General features: G+C 50.5%; 1 protein-coding gene and 1 long non-coding RNA gene across 3 annotated transcripts in view; one reads left to right on the forward strand and one right to left on the reverse strand.

Annotated features, from left to right (window-relative positions):
- LOC119564619 overlaps window positions 1-19,690 on the reverse strand; it is a 234,949-nt gene that overhangs the window by 209,543 nt on the left and 5,716 nt on the right. Inside the window, exon 2 of one of the 2 annotated variants that reach the window (XR_006287766.1) lies at window positions 16,239-16,500. The exons of the other annotated variant lie outside the window; for it this stretch is intronic. This is a non-coding gene — a long non-coding RNA (uncharacterized LOC119564619). Of the gene's footprint in view, window positions 1-16,238; window positions 16,501-19,690 lie in introns of those variants that run through there. 2 annotated transcript variants of the gene reach the window in all.
- The window catches only part of LOC102934153 (zinc finger protein 135), a 190,519-nt gene that overhangs the window by 45,127 nt on the left and 125,702 nt on the right, over window positions 1-19,690 (forward strand). The window lies entirely within an intron of this gene.

Genomic DNA, 19,690 nt, shown 5'->3' on the forward strand with positions numbered 1-19,690 from the left:
ACTTCCCCACTTACCTCAGGGCTTTGGTCTCCTTCCCCCAGTGAACCTAGTTTAAAGCCCTCCTCACTAGGTTAGCCAGCCTGCTTGCGAAGATGCTCTTCCCTCTCTTCATTAGGTGGAGCCCGTCTCTGCCTAGCACTCCTCCTTCTTGGAACACCATCCCGTGGTCAAAGAATCCAAAGCTTTCCTTCCGACACCACCTGCGTAGCCATTCGTTGACTTCCAAGATTCGACGGTCTCTACCCAGGCCTTTTCCTTCCACAGGGAGGATGGACAAGAACACCACTTGCACCTCAAACTCCTTTATCCTTCTTCCCAGAGCCACGTAGTCCGCAGTGGTTTGCTCAAGGTCATTCTTGGCAGTATCATTGGTGCCCGCGTGGAGAAGCAGGAAGGGGTAGCGATCCGAGGGCTTGATGAGTCTCGGTAGTCTCTCCGTCACATTGTGAATCCTAGCTCCTGGCAAGCAGCAGAATTCTCGGTTTTCCTAGTCGGGGCAGCCGATAGATGACTCAGTCCCCCTGAGGAGAGAGTCCCCAACCACCACCACCACCCGCTTCCTTCTCTTGGGACCCCCAACCCTAGGACGGTGCATCTCATGCCTTCCAATCGGCATATCCAGAGGCCTTTCTTCCTCCACCCTGCAGAGCCAGTGGGCATGTCAGGAAGTTGCCTCTTCAGTCCCATGCACTACAGGGCCCTTCTTAACAAAGGCCATGTATGATGCAGTAGGGAGCAGGATGGATTGACCAGGGAATGTCATCTAGTTCTGCTGGGACTGTCTGCATGGGGGATGGGAGAGCAGGGGATGACTCCACTTGAGTGAGGAGACCTGAGCCTGTAACCTGAGCTGGGAGGGGGTTGGACCCAGGTGACACCTTTGCCCGGGAAACTGGACAAAGGTTGGAGGAGGAACCGGGGGGAGGAGGAGTGAGACTGCAGGAGTGGAGTCTCAGTTTTGGGCTGGCTGTGAAGACGCAGGGAACCCCAAGTCTGGGGTCTAAGCTCCTTGCCCCCCAGAGGGACCTGGCTGAGGGGTCCTGGTTGTACTTGCAAGCTCTGCTTGGAACTGTGTTCCTGTCATCTAATAAACCTTCTGTGTTACTGGATGGCAGAGAGTCACAGTGAATTGCAGGAAGTGAGGGTGCAGGGCCCTGAGTCCCCCAAACTCAGTGACAACTGGTGGTAAAGGTGGGATCTACTGCACCCCATGGACGGTGCTTCCTGCAGTAAGTGATGGGGAAGCAGTAAACCGAAGGGGGATTCACGAGGACCAGGCATGCTGAAGGCTCAGAGAGGAGCGGTATCGGAGGGGCTGTTAACCCCTGGGAGTGTGTGACCAACGAGAAGGACTTTTGCAGTAACAGGGTGTGACGCAGGGAGCGGGGTGGATTGACCAGGGAATGTCATCTAGTTCTGCTGGGACTGTCTGCATGGGGGATGGGAGAGCAGGGGATGACTCCATGGGAGTGAGGATACCTGAGCCTGTAACCTGAGCCGGGAGGGGGTTGGACGCAGGTGACACCTTTGCCCGGGAAACTGGACAAAGACTGGAGGAGGAGCCGGGGGGAGGAGGAGTGAGACTGGGGGATGGAGGGTTTTGGTTTCAGTTTTGGGCTGGGTCGTCGAATGCAGGGAACACCAAGGCTGGGGTCTAAGCTCCCACAAGCTCTGTTTTAGACTGTTCCTATTGTCCAATAAACCTTCCATTTTACTGGCTGGCTGAGAGTCACGGTGAATCCCAGGAAGAGGAGTGCAGGGCCCGGACTCCCCCACTCTCTGTGACACAGGGTCCCCCTGGGGATTGCAGCGAGCAGTCCCAGGGGTGGAGGAGTCTGCAGCTTGACCCTGGCAAAAAGGTGGTGACCTCGAGAAGGGCTGGCACCCTAGGGGTTCTCCCTGGAAACCGTGGGGAGCGGTGAGCACACAGGCCTGCGAGTGGCCAGCAGGGAGATGTATAGCAAACACCTTAAGAGCGACCTAGTGGAGCTGTGCAGGCAGAGGGGGCTGCGCATTGGGAGGCTCACCAAAAAACAGCTGATTGCCCAGCTGGAGGAGGGAGATCACGAGAACAAACCGATCCCTGTCTCTGAGGGAAGCAGCCTGGCAGAGGCAGTGCAGGCACCAGTGTCTGTCCCAGTGGGGAGTGATGGCTTCCCAAGACCCCTCCTACCTATTCCTAGAGGAAGGGCTGGGAGGAGCCCAGCGAATACCGAGGGCACCGTGACCCTCGCGGCCAGCAGGGGAGCCTCCCGGCAGAGCTCCCCAACCCTGGAGCTGAGGTGGCTGCCTGGGGAGAAGGAGCTAAAACTGAGAGAGTTGAAGTTCAGACAGTGGGAACTGCAGGAAGAGTTGGAAGAGCGGGAAAAGCAGCGACAGCATGAGCTGGAGGAGAAGGAGAAACAAAGACAGCAGGAAGAGAAGCAGAGACAGCATGAGCTGGAGTTGTCCAAGCTGAGGAGCAGCGAGGCCCCGGCTGCAGTGAGTGATGGGGGACCCAGGACTGCACGGAGCTTTGACAAGTGCATCCTGGCCCAGCATAAGGAGGGGAGGACATGGATGACTTCCTGGATGCCTCTAAGATGGCCTGCGACCTGCACCAGGTTGATCCTGTGGACAGGCTCTGGTTTCTCACCCCCTTACTGGACCCCAAGGCCATGGCATTGTACCGCCGACTGGAAGGAGCAGAGAAAGGGGACTATGAACTATTCAAAAAGGTCCTGCTCTGCGAGTTTGGGCTGACTCCCAAGATGTACCGGGAAAAGTTCCAGAGTCAGTGTAAAACCCCAGAGGCCTCATATATGCAACTAGCCGTCCGCATGGAGGAATAAGCCACCAAGTGGGCAGAGGGGGCCCAGACGAAGGAGGACCTGGTTAAACTGATCATACTAGAGCAGCTGTATGAGCAGTGCCCATCCAAACTGATGCTAGGGTTGCTGGACAAAAAGCAAGAGAACCCACGACACACAGGGTGGCTGGCCGATGAGTTAGTGAAGAGCCCGACAGGGGGTGGCAGGGAGGAGTCCCAAAGGAACAGGCCCTCCATGATGCAGAGGGAGAGTTGCCCTGGGATCTCCCAAAGGGGCAATATGGAGAATCCATTCCCAAGGGGAACATCCAGCGTCAGGGCCAACCGACTGGCTCGAGGGGACCAACGGGACATGGGCTGCTATTACTGTGGCCAGAGAGGCCACATATGGACCCAATGCCCCAAGCTCAGGGACAGACTGAGCAGACCAAACCCACCCAGGGTTAACTGGGTAGGGACCCAGCGGATGAGGGGCAGGCTTCCCAGGCAACGGGGGCTGGCAGCTTATCATCTGCTCAGGATGGGGGAGGACCCCAGGCCAGCTCCTCTGGGGGGCTGGATGCCCCGGACTCAAGGTTCTCTGTTTACAGGGTGGGCGCGGGGCTGTCCCTGTGAAGTGAGTGCCTTGTCCCCCTGGAGGTGGATGGGAGGAAAGTCAATGGATACTGGGATACAGGCACAGAGGTGACGCTGGCCCGGCCCGAAGTTGTGGCACCAGATGGGGTGATACCCAACACCTACCTGACCCTGACGGGGGTGGGCAGGACCCCATTCAAGGTCCCTGTAGCGAGGGTACACCTGAAATGGGGGGGCCAAGGAGGCCCCCAAGGACGTGGGGATGAACCACCATTTGCTAATCGGAGGGGACCTGGAGGACTGGCCAAGCAACCCCCAGGGTGCCCTGGTTGTGACCCTACCCTGGAGGGGAGGGAGCGCCGAGGGGCATTGCTCAGAGAGGCTGTGGCCTCAGACCCAGCCGGTGAGAGGGAACTGGTCCCCATCCCTTCCCCAGCCGCTGAATTCCAGGCCGAGTTGCAGAAAGATCCCTCCTTGCAGAAGCTCAGGGACCTGGCCGAACTCAGTGCAGTACAGACCATAGGGAGAGGTTACCAGGAGAGGTTCCTGTGGGAGAAGGGGTTCCTGTACCGAGAATGGGCTCCCACAAGGGAAGTAGAGTCCTGTGGGATCAGGCGGCAGCTGGTGGTCCCCCAGAAGTATCGCCACAAGCTACTGTACCTGGCCCATGACATCCCCCTCACAGGGCACCAGGGAATCCGGCACACCCGGCAGAGGTTGCTACAGAACTTTTACTGGCCCGGGGTCTTTACCACTGTCCAGCAGTATTGCTGATCCTGTGACCCCTGTCAGAGGGTGGGCAAGGCCCGGGACAAGGGGAAAGCAGCTTTGAGACCCTTGCCCATCATAGAGGAGCCTTTCCAGAAGGTGGCCATGGACATAGTGGGACCTCTCAGCAAGACAACCCGGTCAGGGAAGAAATACATTCTGGTGGTGGTAGATTTCGCCACCTGCTACCCCGAGGCAGTGCCCTTAGCTTCCATTGAAGCAGACACCGTGACAGTTGCGCTGCTGATCATTTTCATCTGAGTGGGGTTCCCCAAGGAAGTCTTGACAGACCAAGGGTCCAACTTCATGTCAGCCCTGCTCCGGTGCTTGTGGGAGAAATTTGGATTCCGGCACAACTGGGCCTCCGCATATCACCCCCAATTGAACGGGCTGGTGGAGTGGTTCAATGGAACGCTACAGATGATGCTGAAAACCTTTATGAACCAGCACCCACAGGACTGGGACAAGTACGTACCTCACCTGTTGTTCACGTACAGGGAGGTACCCCAGGAGTCTACTGGGTTTTCACCTTTCGAACTATTATATGGAAGGAGGGTAAGGGGCCCCCTGCACCTGATGAGAGATGAATGGGTGGGGAAGACCACTCCCGAAGGAGAATCCGTGGTGGAGTATGAACTGACCTTCTGAGAAAGACTTACTGAGTTCATGGGCCTGGCCAGGGAGAATTTAGCAAGAGCCCAGAGGAAGCAGAAGGCCTGGTATGACCGCACAGTGCAGGCCCGCGCCTATGCCACTGGGCATCAGGTGATGGTTCTCATCCCCGTGAGAAAAAACAAACTACTGGCCACCTGGGAAGGCCCTTTCAAGGTTGTCAAGCAGCTAAATGAGGTAAACTATGTGGTGGAGCTGTCGAACCAGGCACACCACCGCCAGGTGTACCGTGTAAATATGATGAAGCCATACTATGCCAGGGGGAATGTTGTGTTGGCCGTGTGTGGACATTGGGAGGAGCAAGGAGATGACCCTTTAGTAGATCTATTCCCTGGGACAAGAGCTGGTTCCCCCCGGAAACAATTCCCCTCTCAGATCAGCTAACCCCTGCCCAGCAAGCTGAGATCAGATGGGTGCTGAATCTGTACCGACAGCTGTTTTCCAACCAGCCTGGACGCACTAATCTGACTGTCCACCGGGTGCAGACTGGATCGCACCCGCCGATAAGATGCTCCCCCTTCCGAGTCACAGGGAAAACTGCTCAGGACCTGGAAAGAGAGGTCAGGGACATGCTGGCTTTGGGGGTGATCCAGCCATCTGCCAGCCCTTGTGCCTCGCCGGTGGTGCTGGTCCCCAAAAAGGATGGGTCGATCTGGTTCTGTGTGGACTATCGGAAGCTCAATGCCATCACTGTATCTGATGCCTACCCCATGCCCAGGCCTGACGAGCTCCTAGATAAACTGGGAGGAGCCCGGTACCTTACCACCATGGATCTTACAAAGGGCTACTGGCAAGTGCCGCTGGATGCAGATGTCCGGTTGAAATCGGCCTTTATCACCCCTCTGGGGCTCTATGAGTTCCTGACCCTGCCTTTCGGTCTCAAGGGAGCGCCAGCCACCTTCCAGAGCCTGGTGGATCAGTTTCTGAGGGGGATGGAGCGTTTTGCCATGGTACATATTGATGACAGCTGTGTCTTTAGCCAGACCTAGGAGGACCATGTGTCCCCGGTTAGACAAGTGCTGGATCAACTCCAGGAGGTGGGGCTGAACGTAAAAGCCGAGAAGTGCAAGGTGGGGATGGCGGAAGTATCTTACCTGGGCCATCAGGTGGGGAGCGGCTGCCTAAAGCTGGAACCAGCCAAAGTGGAGGTGATCAGAGACTGGCCCGCTCCCCAAACCAAAAAGCAGGACCAAGCCTTAATTGGGGTGGCAGGATACTATCGAAGGTTTGTGCCCCGCTTTAGCGCCATAGCCACTCCCATCACCGAGCTATGCAAGAAGGGAAGCCAGACAAGGTGGTCTGTACCGAGCAGTGCCACAGGGCTCTCTGTGCGTTGAAGGAGGCTCTGGTCAGTGGCCCAGTTCTGGCAAATCCAGACTTTCACAAGCCCTTTATGGTGTTCACCGACACCTCAGACATGGGGCTGGATGTGGTGTTAATGCAGGAGGATGAAAAGGGAGAGAGACACCCCATCATGTACCTGAGCAAGAAGTTGCTACCCCGGGAGCAACACTACACAGCCATCGAGAAGGAATGACTGGCCATGGTGTGGGCCCCAGCTCCCTGCTCCCCACTCCCTCCCCTTGGCCCAGGGAGCCATGTGGCAGCTCCCCGTTCCCCTCTCCCTCCCTCCCCTTGGCCCGGGGAGCTGTGCAGCAGCTCCCTGCTCCCCCCTCTCCCTCCCTTCAGCCTGGGGAGCCATGCGGCAGCTCCCCACCCCAGGTCACCTCTGCTACACCTCCTCCCCGAGCACGCCACCGCCGTTCCGATTCTCCCACCTCCCAGGCTTGTGGTGCCAATCAGCTGCTTGGCGCCACAAGCCTGGGAGGGAGAGAAGCAGAGCAGGGCGGCGTGCTCAGGGGAGGAGATGGAGCAGGGGTGAGCTGGGTCGGGGAGCAGTTCCCCTGCGTGCCGCCCCCCCGTTAGTTGCTGCAGGCGGCCCTCCCTGCACCCCTCTACTCCAGCTCACCTCCACTCCACTGCCTCCCTGGAGCGCGCTTTTGGCTGCCCCCAACCACTTGGTGCCCTAGGCGGCCACCTAGTTTGCCTAGTGGTTGCACCGACCTGGCTTGTTGCCAAGAAGGCTAACGGCATTTTGGGCTGTATAAGTAGGAGTACTGCCAGCAAAATGGGGGACGTGATCGTTTCCCTCTATTCGGCATTGGTGAGGCCTCATCTGGAATACTGTGTCCAGTTTTGGGCCCCACACTACAAGAAAGATGTGGAAAAACTGGAAAATGTCCAGCGGAGGGCAACAAAAATGATTAGGGGGCTGGAACACATGACTTATGAGGAGAGGCTGCGGGAACTGGGATTATTTAGTCTGCAGAAGCATGATAGCTGCTTTCAATTACCTGAAGGGGTGTTCCAAAGAGGACAGATCTAGACCATTCTCAGTGGTAGCAGATGACAGAACAAGGAGTAATGGTCTCAAGTTGCAGTGGGGGAGGTTTAGGTTGGATATTAGGAAAAACTTTTTCACTAGGAGGGTGGTGAAGCACTGGAATGGTTACCTAGGGAGGTGGTGGAATCTCCTTCCTTTGAGGTTTTTAAGGTCAGGCTTGACAAAGCCCTGGCTGGGATGACTTAGTTGGGGATTGGTTCTGCTTTAAGCAGCGGGTTGGACTAGATGACCTCCTGAGGTCCCTTCCAACCCTGATATTCTATGATCATTTGGCCAACAACATGCAACAAAGCACCCAGCTAAGTTGCATGAATGCCCTATAAGCCACTCCTCAATTATACAGAGAGACCAGCATATCTCCTCAGCCCTCAGCCTTCCACCTCAGAAATGTACTGTCTTACACTGTTCATGGCCTTCTCTTGAAAAGTGTAAGCTCATTAATTAGTTTGCCACTTCATCAAAAATAAAGTGGACATGCACCTGCCTTTGTCATGTGAGGAACTTTCCCAAGCACTTTGGACAAACTCACTACTAAGTATAAAACATTAAAATAAGTTTATTAACTACAGAAAGATAGATTTTAAGTGAGTATAATTTTTGGGCACAGAGGTCAAAAATGGTTACATAACAAAAGAAAATAGCCTCTCAGTCTAAATTCTAATTTGAGTACACTAAGCAAGAATTGGATCAAAAACCTTTTCTCACCTGCTGGTTGCTCCAGGCAATGTTGAGTTCTTAATACACAAACTGAATTCCCTCTCAGCCTGGGACCAATATCCCCAATTCAAAGTCTTTGTCTTCCAGACAATCTTCCAGGCGTTGAGATTACGGAACAGAGAGGCCAAGTGGTGGTGTCTTTGATCCTCATTTATATTTTTTCTCCCAGTGCTAGAAAGATCCTTGCTGTGATGCTGGGGTTAGTTAGCCCCCAATATGGCTATGCAGCACTGGAGCAGCAGTTTGCCTCCTCTGCCTTGTGGTAGGCGTTCCGCAGCTCCTTCACTTTGACCCTGCACCGCAGTGTGTCCCTGTCATGGCCCCTTTCTATCATGCATCATGAAATCTGTCCTTAGGTATCATAATTCCTATGGCTGGAGCACAGCTGGGACTGGACAGCCTCCTCTCCCCAAATGCTGATGAGGTCCAGCAGCTTGGCATTGCTCCAAGCGGAGGATCACCTGGTGCATGGAGCAGGCATGGTCACCTGGAAAGATGTGCTGAGACTGCTGCATGCATCACCGAGCAACGGGGAGGGGACTTTCAAAATTCCCAAGGAATTTAAGGGGGGGGTATTCACGGTTGGTAACCTGAGGGCAGTGCAGTAGAGTTCAAACTGATGACGAGAGAGGCGAGAACAGGGATTGTGGGACACCTCCCGGAGGCCAACTGCAGCACTGCAATCCACCAGGGTGTCTACACCGGCACCGCGCCACTGTAGCCCTGGTGCAGACAGCTCTACACCGCTCGTCGGGGTGGTTTTTTTTGCAGCGCTGCAACTGCACACTTTCTGCGCACTAAGTGGCTTGGCCATGCGTACACCTGAGAAGTTACACTGCAGAAAGCTGCTTTACCGTGCAGAAACTTGCCAGTGTAGACAAGTCCGTAGATGGCTTACATAAGAATGCAAGATTGGTCATACTGGGTCAGGCCAATGGTCCATGGAGCCCAGTGTGCTTCTGGAGAGTGACCAGTGACAGATGCATCCGAGGGAATGAACAGAACAGGCTTGTTGACCTGCAAGGTGAGGGTCTTTCACCCTTATCTTTAACTTCATTGTTGTTGATTCCTACTTATCCTATCTTACCACACCGCCCCGAGGTCTCTGGGCAAATCAGGAGTGAACCACTCCTTTGATACAGATGTGTCCCAAACCAGCTGAACTGAGGCAGACTTTGGGCCAATGTCAGTCTGGAAAAGGCCCGCTTAACCCAGCAGGTTTCTCAAAGTATCCGTTGCTGTGAACTGCATGTAGTGTGGATGTGTGAACTCCAAAGATACTAAACATGAAAGAAACACAAGGCCAGTTCTGAGGAGGTTTCCAGAGCCAGGCCTGAGAGTTAAATAGCTGTGGTCAAAAGAAAAAGGGGCCTCAGCACCTATAAAAATAACTGGTTGCAAAAACAAAACAAAAATTAAATTAAAAAACCAAACCAAATAAAAAAAACAAAAGCTGCCATCACACATCCATCACCATTTTAGATTTTGACATCTCCTGCCTGATGTGACATCTTTGCTTTGTGATCAAGAGACCTGGGGAACTCAGCGGCTGTTACCCTCTAACTGGATAAAAGGTTCACATATTGTCTGAAGTAATTTTGCTCTTAACAGAAGATTTATTTTAAAATTTATCAAAATAAATTCCATTTTTAATAGAACTAATTACAGTCTATACTGGGTCTCTATTCTCGTACATTCTATTTCTCTCACATATTCCCCCACTCTAATTCCTTTGGAGTGAGGTTTTAATTTCAGGATTAGCCAACATATCCTATAGAGTAGGAGGGCGCAGGGAGAGAACTAGAAGAAAAGATGGATTATATTGTAACACTAAAAGTTATCACATAATCAGTCTCTTATGTTACACTAAGTAACTTCATGTTTAATTTCATTGTCGCTGGTAACAACTTATTCAACAATTACAAAATATAAACCAATTGGGCAGTTTTCTCTTAATTCCCATTTCCACCCAGTGAACTTTGTGTGAAATCACATTCTACAATAAACTAGGAGCCTTCCATTTCTGTGAGTTCATTTCTCCCTGGGTCTTCTCCCATAAGTGTGGGTGGAAGGGGTCTCAAACTACATGGGAAGGTTGATTCATGAGAAAAACCACCTGTGCTCTATTTTCACACTTTCTAATCTTTCAGAGTAGAAGGAGGTGGAGAAGTGATACAAATGAATTAGACTCAAGAGCAAAGCTAACGAACCAAACCACAGACTCTGGACTCAGCATTCATGTATCCTGCAGTCTGAACTTGGAATCTAATACATTCCCCCATAGGCATGGAATGGCTCTGAAGGAATCAGCTGTTTCTCTCTGTGTTTAATGAAACTTTGGATCCAAATGGTAAAAGACAATTGTTCCCAATTTAATCATGGCATCCTATAGGAGTGTGATCAATGCCACTTAACTAGGGAGCAGAGTTCTAAAAATAGCTTACCTGGGCCACAGGTCACCATAGCGTCCATCTCTGGGGTGAAAATCAACCACTCGTACCTGCAATTTCTACCTGAGTTCTTGTCAAATCTTTGACCTTACTTGGAGTAATTTTACAATTCTCTGGTATAGAATTCTTCACCCACCACACAACAAATCAGTAGTGATAGTGAGGTATAACTCCGCCAAATATGCCCTTTTATTTCTTTAATCCGGTGGCACAGATTTAAATTAGGGACTGAATTCAGGTGTGTCTTAGAATCCCTGTAAGACACCAAATGTCAGGTATCTATTAAAAATAGATATCTTTCTGCAGCTCTATCACATTCAACACAGATTTCATTTTCTACACATTTTCAGCATCTCCCAGGGGTGAGCTGAACAGAAACGTCACTTCCATTTTTCCCATCTCTACCTAAAAAGGGATTGTATTTCCCAAATAATAGGCAACATGCACCTGATTAGGAAGGAGATCTCTTCAGGAGCAACCTCCTGCAGGGCCTGGGCCACAACTGCTTTGGGAGTCAAATGCATGGGTATTTTGCTTAGCCCTGGTCTATACTAGGCGTTTAGGTCAAATTTAGTAGCGTTAAATCGATGTAAACCTGCACCCATCCACACGATGAAGCCCTTTTTTTCGATTTAAAGGGCTCTTAAAATCGATTTCCTTAATCCACCTCTGACAAGTGGATTAGCGCTTAAATCGGCCTTGCCGGGTTGAATTTGGGGTACTGTGGACGCAATTAGACGGTACTGGCCTCCGGGAGCTATCCCAGAGTGTTCTATTTGACCGCTCTGGACAGCACTCTCAACTCAGATGCACTAGCCAGGTAGACAGGAAAAGGCCTGCAAACTTTTGAATTTCAATTTCCTGTTTGCATGGTCACCTGCAGCTTGCCACGCTGGCCAGAGCTCATCAGCAGAGGTGACCATGCAGAGCTCATGAGCAGAGGTGACCATGATGGAGTCCCAGAATCGCAAAAGAGCTCCAGCATGGACCGAACGGGAGGTATGGGATCTGATCACTGTATGGGGAGAGGAATCCGTGCTATCAGAACTCCGTTCCAGTTTTTGAAATGCCAAAACATTTGTCAAAATCTTCCAGGGGATGAAGGACAGAGGCCATAACAGGGACCCGAAGCAATGCCACGTGAAACTTAAGGAGCTGAGGCAAACCTACCAGAAAACCAGAGAGGCAAATGGCCGCTCCGGGTCAGAGCCCCAAACATGCCGCTTCTATGATGAGCTGCATGCCATTTTAGGGGGTTCAGCCACCATTACCCCAGCCGTGTTCTTTGACTCCTTCAATGGAGATGGAGGCAACACGGAAGCAGGTTTTGGGGATCATAGAATCATAGAATCAAGGAATAACAGAGTTGGAAGGAACTTCTGGAGGTCATCTAGTCCAACCCCCTGCCCAGAGCAGGACCAATCCCAACTAAATCATCCCAGCCAGGGCTTTGTCAAGCCTGAACTTAAAAACTTCTAAGGAAGGGGATTCCACCCCCTCCCTAGGTAACGCATTCCAGTGTTTCACCACCCTCTTAGTGAAAAAGTTTTTCCTACTATCCAACCTAAACCTCCCCCACTGCAACTTGAGACCATTACTCCTTGTCCTGTCATCTGCTATCACTGAGAATAGTCTAGATCCATCCTCTTTGGATCCACCTTTCAGGTAGTTAAAAGCAGCTATCAAATCCCCCCTCATTCTTCTCTTCTGCAGACTAAACAATCCCAGTTCCCTCAGCCTCTCCTCATAAGTCATGTGTTCCAGACCCCTAATCATTTTTGTTGCCCTTCGCTGGACTCTCTCCAATTTATCCACATCCTTCTTGTAGTGTGGGGCCCAAAACTGGACACAGTACTCCAGATGAGGCCTCACCAATGTCGAATAGAGGGGAACGATCACGTCCCTCGATCTGCTGGCAATGCCCCTACTTATACACCCCAAAATGCCATTGGCCTTCTTGGCAACAAGGGCACACTGTTGACTCATATCCAGCTTCTCGTCCACTGTCACCCCTAGGTCCTTCTCTGCAGAACTGCTGCCTAGCCATTCGGTCCCTAGTCTGAAGCGGTGCATTGGATTCTTCCATCCTAAGTGCAGGACTCTGCACTTGTCCTTGTTGAACCTCATCAGATTTCTTTTGGCCCAATCCTCCAATTTGTCTAGGTCCCTCTGTATCCTATCCCTACCCTCCAGCGTATCTACCACTCCTCCCAGTTTAGTGTCGTCTGCAAACTTGCTGAGGGTGCAATCCACACCATCCTCCAGATCATTAATGAAGATATTGAACAAAACCGGCCCGAGGACCGACCCTTGGGGCACTCCGCTAGATACCGGCTGCCAACTAGACATGGAGCCATTGATCACTACCCGTTGAGCCTGACAATCTAGCTAACTTTCTACCCACCTTATAGTCCATTCATCCAGCCCATACTTCAACTTGCTGACAAGAATACTGTGGAAGACCGTGTCAAAAGCTTTGCTAAAGTCGAGGAATAACATGTCCACTGCTTTCCATTCATCCACAGAACCAGTTATCTCATTATAGAAGGCAATTAGATTAGTCAGGCATGACTTTCCCTTGGTGAATCCATGCTGACTGTTCCTGATCACTTTCCTCTCCTCTAAGTGCTTCAGAATTGATTCCTTGAGGACATGCTCCATGATTTTTCCAGGGACTGAGGTGAGGCTGACCGGCCTGTAGTTCCCAGGATCATCCTTCTCCCTTTTTTAAAGATGGGCACTACATTAGCCTTTTTCCAATCTTCCGGGACTTCCCCCGATCGCCATGAGTTTTCAAAGATAATGGCCAATGGCTCTGCAATCACATCCACCAATTCCTTTAGCACTCTCGGATTAGGAAGATGATGATGATGAAGTTGTAGATAGCTCACAGAAAGCAAGCGGAGAAACCGGTTTTCCCGACAGCCAGGAACTGTTTCTCACTGTGGACCTGGAGCCAGTACCCCCCGAACCCACCCAAGGCTGCCTCCTGGACCCGCCAGGCGGAGAAGGGACCTCTGGTGAGTGTACCTTTTAAAATACTATACATGGTTTAAAAGCAAGCATGTTTAATGATTAATTTGCCCTGGCATTTGCGGCTCTCCTGGATGTACTCCCAAAGCCTTTGCAAAAGGTTTCTGGGGAGGGCAGCCTTATTCCACCCACCATGGCAGGGCACTTTAGCACACCAGGCCAGTAGCGTACTCGGGAATCATTGTAGAACAAAGCACTGCAGTGTATGTTTCCTGGCATTCAAACAACATCCGTTCTTTATCTCTCTGTGTTATCCTCAGGAGAGTGATATCATTCATGGTCATCTGGTTGAAATAGGGTGCTTTTCTTCAGGGGACACTCAGAGGTGCCCGTTCCTGCTGGGCTGTTTGCCTGCGGCTGAACAGAAATGTTCCCTGCTGTTAGCCATGGGGGGGGGGGCTGAGGGGCTAGCCACGTGGTGGGGGGAGGCAAAATGCGACCTTGGAACGAAAGCACATGTGCTGTGTATGTAATGTTAACAGCAAGGTTTACCCTGTAAGAGTGTAGCCATTGTTCTAGAAAATGTGTCTTTTTAAATACCACTGCCTCTTTTTTTTTTCTCCACCAGCTGCATGTGTTTCAAGGATCACAGGATCTTCTCCTTCCCAGAGGCTAGTGAAGATTAGAATGGAAAAAAAACGCACTCGTGATGAAATGTTCTCTGAGCTCATGCTGTTCTCCCACACTGATAGAGCACAGACGAATGCGTGGAGGTAGACAATGTCAGAGTGCAGGAAAGCACAATATGACCGGGAGGAGAGGTGGCAGGCTGAACAGAGTAAGTGGTGGGCTGAAGAGAGGGCTGAAGCTCAAATGTGGCGGCAGCGTGATGAGAGGAGGCAGGATTCAATGCTGAGGCTGCTGGAGGATCAAACCAATATGCTCCAGCGTATGGTTGAGCTGCAGGAAAGGCAGCAGGAGCACAGACCGCCGCTACAGCCCCTGTGTAACCAACCGCCCTCCTCCCCAAGTTCCATAGCCTCCTCACCCAGACGCCCAAGAACGTGGTGGGGGGGCCTCCGGCCACTCCACCCCAGAGGATTGCCCAAGCAACAGAAGGCTGGCATTCAATAAGTTTTAAAGTTTTAAACTTTTAAAGTGCTGTGTGGCCTTGTCCTTCCCTCCTCCACCACCCCTCCTGGTGCTTCTCTCCTCCACCACCCCTCCTGGGCTACCTTGGTAGTTATCCCCCTATTTGTGTGATGAATGAATAAAGAATGCATGAATGTGAAGCAACAATGACTTTATTGCCTCTGCAAGTGGTGATCGAAGGGAGGAGGGGAGGGTGGTTAGCTTACAGGGAAGTAGAGTGAACCAAGGGGTGGTGGGTTTCATCATGGAGAAACAAACACAACTTTCAGACCGTAGTCTGTCCAGTCATGAAACTGGTTTCCAAAGCTTCTCTGATTCGCACCGCGCCCTCCTGTGCTCTTCTAACCGCCCTGGTGTCTGGCTGTGCGAAACCAGCAGCCAGGCGATTTGCCTCAACCTCCCACCCCGCCATAAACGTCTCCCCCTTACTCTCACAGATATTGTGGAGCGCACAGCAAGCAGTAATAACAGAAGGCACTCGCACCTCCTCTCGGTTGTGTCCACAGCACCTCTCCCCTGCAAACGGCTGGCTCTAGGCTCTCAATGCTCAGTGTCTGGGCCCTACTTCCCCCACACAGATGGCTCCTGCCGCCTCCCCCAAATACACTTTCATGCTGTAAAGGATTACACATTGCTCATGTTTGTCAATTACTCTGTTTTCATTGCCAGCAAACACTGGCCCTAGTTATGACTGTTATCTCTATATTTGAGCCAGCCCTTGACAGCATGAACACTTCACAGACTATGATGCTGAGATGGGTCAGATGATACTGGGATGGGCTTCCTGTGCAAGCTGGTGTCACTAAGGAGTGATGAATGCCAGATCTCAAGGTTAGTTATGCAGCTCTCCAGCTTTTGAAGCTTTGCCCCATGCAGAAAGGGACAGTGACTGATTTTACCTCTTTCAGGAGACTGAAGAAGAGACAGACTGACTTTTTGGGGAGAAACAGCCAACTTTGAGCTGACTGAGGGGGTTCTTTTTGGGCTACAAACTAACATGACCTGATAACCAAGATGTAAGCCTTTAAGGAAAGTTTTAATACACTTTGGAACTGATCAGGGATTCCCACGAGGACTGATAAGGGGGCGATGGTAAATACACATTTAGATCCTTTTCTTGTTTTATATCTTTTCCCCATAAGGCTTAACCTCTGGCACACTGTCATGGATCCATAGGATCTGTGCTATGCCCCGGATATTAAAGAGTCCTTGGGAGGTACCCCTTGAGTGCACTAGACGCCCAAGGGGTCCCACTCTTCCACAACGATAGACCATGTAGCTTCAACACCTGAGACTGAGGGCATGTCTACACTTACCTCCGGAGTGATTGATCCAGCGGGGATCGATCTATCATGTCTAGTGAAGACATGCTAAATCGACTACCGAGCGCTCTCCCGTCAACTCTGGTACTCCACCGGCACGAGAAGTGTAGGTGGAGTCGACAGGGGAAGACACTGCGGTAAGTAGCTCTAAGTACCTCGACTTCAGCTATGTTATTTTCATAGCTGAAGTTGCATAATGTAGACCAATTTAGCTGGTTCTCCCCCACCCCCCACCCCCAGCATAGACCAGGCCTGAGCCTCTGGCTTCAACACTCCTATTTCAACCTGTGAGCTCTGCCAGCAGCTCAAGCTGAACGACACTCCTGTTCAGAGACCGTTCCTCATTCATGCTTCCATGCACCTCAGCGAGTTTTTGCTGTGACACTGGGCAGACATTTAAAACATACCAGGGTTTATTAGTCAACCGAAACACAGCATTGGAAAGTCCTTAGATTAGGACAGAGAAGCAAAGAAGACAATATAGTCCAGACTGGCCAATGCCCTTGAGCCATGCTGCTGTAGAAAACAATCTCATTTTCTTTCACTGTGCCCGTTGTGGCAGAGCACCGGCTTTGCCTCGGAGGGTCCTGCGCTTCCAGGCGGTTAGGGTTTGCCTCAGAGGTTTGCCCGGACCCACAATGTAGCCTCTCTCCCCTCCTAGAGACAAGGGTTACAGTTTACTGAGTCACCTTCATCATCGGCCAGTCAATGGGTTTGGTGTAGGAACCCTCTCTAGTCCCTGTCTTCCTTCTCAGGGAGCGTTTGCGCAGAGAGGGATTGGGAGGAGGTTCTGTCACACTGTGAAGCACAGTGACCTTATTTCAATACAGGCCTAGCCCTCTCCCACGGGGTGTAACCCTCTGAGAGAGGGTGAAACCCTCCCAGTAACAGAGTCTCTCTGTTACACTTATCAAGTTTGCGGATGATACCAAGCTAGGAGGGGTTGTAAGTGCTTTAGAGGATAGGATTAAAATTCAAAATGATCTGGAAAAACCGGAGAAATGGTCTGATGTAAATAGGATGAAATTCAATAAGGACAAATGCAAAGTACTCCACTTAGGAAGGAACAATCAGTTGCACACATACAAAACGGGAAATGACTGCCTAGGAAGGAGTACTGTGGAAAGGGATCTGGAGGTCATAGTGCATCACAAGCTAAATATAAGCCAACAGTGTAACGCTGTTCCAAAAAATGCAAACATCATTCTGGGATGTATTAGCAAGAGTATTGTAAGCAAGACATGAGAAGTAATTCTTCCACTCTACTCTGTGCTGATTAGGCCTCAACTGGAGTATTGTGTCCAGTTCTCGGTGCCACATTTCAGGAAAGATGTGGACAAACTGGCAAAAGTCCAGAGAAGACCAATAAAAATTATTAAAGGTCTAGAAAACATGACCTATGAGAGAAAATTGAGTTTGTTTAGTCTGGAGAAGAGAAGACTGAGAGGGGACATGATCACAGTTTTCAAGTACATAAAAGGTTGTTACAAGGAGGAGTGAGAAAAATTGTTCTTCTTAACCTCTGAGAATAGGACAAGAATTTAGTTTGGACCTTAGAAAAAAAGTTTCCTGTCAGGGTGGTTAAGCACTGGAATAAATTGCCTAGGAAGGTTGTGGAATCTCTATCATTGGGGATTTTTAAGACCAGGCTGGACAAACACTTGTCAGGGATTATCTAGATAATACTTAGTCCTGCCTTGAGTGGAGGGGACTGAACTGGATGACCTCTCGAAGTCCCTTCCAGTTCTGTGATTCTATGAACCAAAGGACAGAGAAGAGCAGAATCAAAGGAGTCACTTTGGGGGGATTCTCTCTGTCATTGTACCCAACGCAGCTGTCTCAGGTTTATAAAGTTGTTTAATGCTCCAGCCTTTATAGGTTTCAGAGTAGCAGCCATGTTAGTCTGTATTCGCAAAAAGAAAAGGAGTACTTGTGGCATCTTAGAGACGAACTAATTTATTTGAGCATAAGCTTTCGTGAGCTACAGCTCACTTCATTGGATGCATTCAGTGGAAAATAGAATGGGGAGATTTATATACATAGAGAACATGAAACAATGGGTGTTAGAAACTAACCAATTTATTTGAGTGTATGGTAACACCCATTGTTTCATGTTCTCTATGTATATAAATCTCCCCACTCTATTTTCCACTGAATGCATCCGATGAAGTGAGCTGTAGCTCACGAAAGCTTATGCTCAAATAAATTAGTTCGTATCTAAGGTGCCACAAGTACTCCTTTTCACTTAAGGTGAGCTATTACCAGCAGGAGAGCGGGGGAGGGGGGCGGACCTTTTGTAGTGATATTTCCAGCAGTTGACAAGAACATCTGAGGAACAGTGGCAGCGGGGGGGATAAACATGGGGAAATAGTTTTACTTTGTGTAATGACCCATCCACTCCCAGTCTTTATTCAAGCCTAAGTTAATTGTATCCAGTTTGCAAATTAATTCCAGTTCAGCAGTCTCTCGTTGGAGTCTGTTTCTGAAGTTTTTTTGTTGAAGAATTGCAACTTTTAGGTCTGTAATCAAGTGACCAAAGAGACTGAAGTGTTCTCCGACTGGTTTTTGAATGTTCTAATTCTTGACGTCTGATTTGTGTCCATTTATTCTTTTACGTAGAGACTGTCCAGTTTGACCAATGTACATGGCAGAGGGGCATTGTTGGCACATGATGGCATATATCACATTGGTAGATGTGCAGGTGAACGAGCCTCTGATAGTGTGGCTGATGTGATTAGGCCCTGTGATGGTGTCCCCTGAATAGATATGTGGGCACAGTTGGCAACGGGCTTTGTTGCAAGGATAGGTTCCTGGGTTAGCGGTTCTGTTGTGTGGTTGCTGGTGAGTATTTGCTGCAGGTTGGGGGGCTGTCTGTAAGCAAAGACTGGCCTGTCTCCCAAGATCTGTGAGAGTGATGGGTCCTCCTTCAGGATAGGATGTAGATCCTTGATGATGCGTTGGAGAGGTTTTAGGTGGGGGCTGAAGGTGATGGTTAGGTGAGTTCTGTTATTTTGTTGGGCCTGTCCTGTAGTAGGTGACTTCTGGGTACTCTTCTGGCTCTGTCAATCTGTTTCTTCACTTCAGCAGGTGGGTACTGTAGTTGTAAGAATGCTTGATAGAGATCTTACAGGTGTTCGTCTTTGTCTGAGGGGTTGGAGCAAATGCGGTTGTATCGCAGAGCTTGGCTGTAGACAATGGATCATGTGGTGTGGTCTGGATGAAAGCTGGAGGCATGTAGGTAGGAATAGCGGTCAGTAGGTTTCTGGTATAGGGTGGTGTTTATGTGACCATCGCTTATTAGCACTGTAGTGTCCAGGAAGTGGATCTCTTGTGTGGACTGGTCCAGGCTGAGGTTGATGATGGGATGGAAATTGTTGAAATCATGGTGGAATTCCTCAAGGGCTTCTTTTCCATGGGTCCAGATGATGAAGATGTCATCAATGTAGCGCAAGTAGAGTAGGGGCGTTAGGGGACGAGAGCTGAGGAAGTGTTGTTCTAAGTCAGCCATAAAAATGTTGGCATACTGTGGGGCCATGCGGGTACCCATAGTAGTGCCGCTGATTTGAAGGCATACATTGTCCCCAAATGTGAAATAGTTATGGGTAAGGACAAAGTCACAAAGTTCAGCCACCAGGTTTGCCATGACATTATCGGGGATACTGTTCCTGACGGCCTGTAGTCCATCTTTGTGTGGAATGTTGGTGTAAAGGGCTTCTACACCCATAGTGGCCAGGATGGTGTTTTCAGGAAGATCACCAATGGATTGTAGTTTCCTCAGGAAGTCAGTGGTGTCTCGAAGATAGCTGGGAGTGCTGGTAGTGTAGGGTCTGAGGAGGGAGTCTACGTA

This window comes from Chelonia mydas, chromosome 28, assembly GCF_015237465.2.
Source record: "Chelonia mydas isolate rCheMyd1 chromosome 28, rCheMyd1.pri.v2, whole genome shotgun sequence".
In the NCBI taxonomy this organism is placed as follows: Eukaryota; Metazoa; Chordata; order Testudines; family Cheloniidae; genus Chelonia; species Chelonia mydas.